The sequence below is a fragment of the Leucoraja erinacea genome, chromosome 40 (assembly GCF_028641065.1).
Source record: "Leucoraja erinacea ecotype New England chromosome 40, Leri_hhj_1, whole genome shotgun sequence".
Lineage (NCBI taxonomy): Eukaryota > Metazoa > Chordata > Chondrichthyes > Rajiformes > Rajidae > Leucoraja > Leucoraja erinaceus.
In genome coordinates, this window is record NC_073416.1 from 3,749,865 (window position 1) to 3,754,082 (window position 4,218).

Below are 4,218 nucleotides of genomic sequence, written 5' to 3' on the forward strand. Positions count from 1 at the left end.
ATGGAAGGCCATTGGACCACTTGCTGGTGAATAATGTTAGTATAGATGGGCAGTTGATGGTTAACATGGACGTGGTGGACCAAAGAGCTTGTTTCTGTGCTGTATCACACTCTGACCACGCTTAACTGCGCACACAGTGCTATCTCACTTGAAGAAATGTTCACCAAGTGTCAGGATGCTTTATGCAGACATTACATGAAACTGACTACAAGAATATCACTTACCAAAAACAAACCTTCTCGTCTCAAAGAGTCTCCCAACTCCTACCCACTTGCAAGGTCCACAAAAAATGTCTGTGGACTTAAGTTTCAACTGATAATGCGAGATAAAGGCGAGAAGGGTGGATCATCTGCAAGTTTTACCCTGAAAAGGAAATAAAAAAGTATCAGGTTTGGCATGGGTATAAGGGCTGCATGAATATGTCTCCTCCCACTGTGGCCTTAGCGGTACGATTCCTCAGTGCAGTAACTGTTAGAGTCACCAACATCAGGAGGGGGGGGGAGGAGAGAGAGAGAGAGAGACCAAGTCAAATAAAATTTATTGTCATATGCACAAGTACAGTGAGATACAGGTACAATGAAAATCGTGCTTTTGCAACATCACGCATGTAACCTTAGAAGCATAAATTATAGATAAATGACACCTAAGTTGTACAAAATGGGAAGAAAAAGAGTACAAAAAACACTGCTCGAGTGTCAAACACAATTAAAAATCAGTCCATGAAGTAGGATTGCAATTGTGCAGGTTTGTCCAAGAACCTGATAATTGTAGGAAAGTAGCTGTTTCTGAACCTGGTGGTATGGGACTTCAGGATTCTACCCAATAGTAGCAGTGAGAAGAGGGCATGGCCTGGATGGCGGGGATCCATGATGATAGAAGCTGCCTTCTTGAGGCAGCGCCTCATGTAGATCGATGTTAGGGAGGCCTATACCCGTGATAGACCAGGCTGAGTCCAGCAATCTCTGCAGCCTCTTGCGTTCCTGTGAGTTGGAATTGCTATACCAGGCCACGATGCAAAATATTCTATTTTCTGCCAGTGCATCTGTAGAATTTTGTTGGAAGATAACACACTGAATCTCTTTAAACTTCTAAAAACTAGAGGTGCAAGTGCGCCTTCTTCGTGATTACATGTTTGCGCTGGGCCCAGAACAGGTGATTCCAGATGTAAACGCCCAGAAATTTGAATCTACCAACTCTCTCCGAGGTCAACCCACCAATGGAAACCGGCATATGGTCTACCAACTTCCCCGTTCTGAAGCCACAGATTAGTTCCTTGGTTTTATTCACATTGAGCGAGAGGTTATTGTTGCAGCACCACCACCACTCATCAAGGTGGTCGATCTCTGTCCTGTACACTGATTCTTTACCACCAAGTGATTAGGTCAACAATGGTGTCAGCAAATTTATAGATGGCAATGGAGTTTTGCTTCTCCTGGCCAGTCATGGGTATAAAGAGAATAGCACAGGCGGCTAAGCATGCAGTTTGAGGTAAACCTGTGCTGATGGTCAATGAGGAGGATTGACCACCACACCTAAGCAGCTCAACAAGTTTATCGTAAAGCAGATGCCTCTTCCTTTTCCTAACGTTGCCATCTGGTCCATTTGGTCGAGGGAAAACCATCAGGCTGGATTGCCAGCACAGAGAGTTGGTTATAAGCCACGTGACTGTGAAACAGAGCACACGGCAGTTCCCCATATTCCTACGATACTGTAGTCTTGCTCATAGCTCGAAGGTAACTACGCCAATGAGGGTCAGTACCTTCAGGAGAGGACAGAGAGAGAGCGAGAGAGAGAGATTCACTGTACCCCAGTGATAGTCAGTACCATCAGGAGGGAGAGGGAAAGAGAGACACATTGCACCCAGTGAAAATCAGTACCTTTGGGGGAGAGAGAGGGAGAAACAGAGACCATTGTACCCTAATCGAGTTCAACACCTTCAGAAGTAGAGTGGTGAAGATCAGAGACTTTATTGAATATATTTAAAAAGTGTGTATGTTCATTGTTGCCAGGCAACCCCCTGCTCTGATTATTCCTTTTGCTGCAAACATGATAGTTGCTTCATTTGAGCTCTCTGGATGTTCACTCTTCTGTTACCGCTAGATGGTGCCTGAACATGATGTGTGTTGTGCTTTAATAAACTCTGCATAGTTTAGTCTCCCGAATTAGTTTTTAGTTCATCTCTGTTTGTGTAATTGGATGAGTATGTGACATCCTCACTCACTGCAGTGGAATCGATCAAAGTGCTGTGATTTATTGCAAAAAACACTGTAAACCTCTTGTATTGATGTAGTATAAGTCATGGGCGGCTCGTCCAAGTGCTACTTGGATTTGTTGGATTAATTCTGAAAATATTTGGAATAATCTATCCAGGTGTTTTTGCTGAACCTGGCCAAAAATCAATTTGGATTAATTAAAATAATTTTCATGATACAAGAGAGATTGCATATGCTGGCTTCTGTTGAAAAAAAAACATCTGGAAGAATTCAGATGGTCTAGCAGCATCTATGTGTGTTTTCATTTCTTTGCTTCATTTTCACCAGCCAAAATGAGACTCAATATTGCATAGGAAATTAGAACGTTGATTATTCAACAATGGGAATCATTGGATACATCTTAAACATTTCATGTCACTATGATAAAACATTTTCTTTATGATGTCATGCATTGAGTTTTCCATTATATCTATACGGATGTTTAGCTCAGCAGACAGTTTGTCTGTCCTATATCCCATACCATCATCAAAAATAGCTTGGTAGCATCACGACTGACCAAGTTAACTGAGTCCATTGATACCAGACTGGGTCTGCGACAGCAGAGAGGGCCCTGTATGACCTGATCTTCACTAGTCCATGGCCAGGGTAGCATGGTGGGAATGTCCCACACAAAAAGTCCCATCGAAGACCCCATCTATTGTATTGTGTGGAACCATTATTGTGCTAAATGAGGTAAACTCAGAACAGATCTGGCCGCTCCAAACTGAGCATCTGTGAGGCAGCAGAGGTGTTCACCACCACAATCTGCCACCTCACAACCCGTCAACCATTACCGTCACCCGGGAGATTGCCCCTGGTTCGGTGAAGAGTGCAGAAGGAGTGTCAGGAACAGCACCAGGAATACCTTAATATGATGAGATGCCAGCCTTCTGAAGTTGCAATATAGGATGAGTTGTAAGCTAAACATCAAAAATAGCATGCAATAGACAGAGCTGAGTTACCTCACAACCAATTGACAGCATCATGAACACTGATTGGAAGGAATGCAGTGAATCATTGCTTCACCTGGAAAGACCAAAGCGATAAGATCTTTGGGAAAAGCTGCTTTGGTCCATGGATGTTGGCACACAGAGGGGGGAGGGCGCTGATTCCTCGGTCCAGGAGATTGGAGCTGAGTTTGGATGGGATAATGGTGTTGAAGGTGGAGCTATGGCTGATAAATAGGAGTCCAATGTAAGAATACTTGGTGTCGAGGAGTTCCAGAGATGAGTGTAGGGCGAGGGAGATGGCGTCTCCCTCGCCCATACAGATAGATTTTCATAAATTCAGACTTTGTACCTTTCAGTTAGAGTTGAATCATGGGGGCCTACTTTGTGTTCCAGCACATCAGCAGGGACTTTGAAGGCTCTCTTGCACTTTAATCCACTTCGTAGCACTTTCTTCAGCCTTTTTAATGCTTTTCCCACTAAATACAATGAACCTGCTGCAAGTTTCCACCACATTTATTCCACAGAACAACACATGGGAATCTCCAGTAAAACAGGCATCTGTGAAGCCCCCTCAGCCATGTTGTGTGCCAGCCTGAAACAAAGCGTGTGATTGGCCAACTGGCAGACAACTCAATGTTAAATCTGCTTTGATTGGACTCAAACATTCCCCACATTTTGTCCGGTTTTCTCTAATTTAATAAAAATGTGCAAGTCTTCTTCATATCGAGTTTCAGGGGTGATTTATATAAATATTTTTACACAATATGTGAACATTTCATGTAGTTTGGTGACTTGGGTCACGAAATCCTATTTCTAGACACATTTTTGATGCTTGGCCCACAGCCTATTTGAATAATGGTGCCAAAAATGTAATATGCAAAAAGGAATTTCACTGTGCATTTGCACATGTGACAAATAAAGCTCCATTGAACAATAGGGACTTGCAGCCTGGAGTCAGCAATTTTAGGAAAATATGGCAAAATTGGGAGTTGGAAAACATACAAGTTCGCTTCTGT

The 4,218-nt window shown here is 43.1% G+C and overlaps 1 protein-coding gene across 1 annotated transcript in view; it reads left to right on the forward strand.

The window, feature by feature from the left end:
• Positions 1-4,218, forward strand: part of LOC129714753 (bridging integrator 2-like) — a 76,163-nt gene that overhangs the window by 629 nt on the left and 71,316 nt on the right. The window lies entirely within an intron of this gene.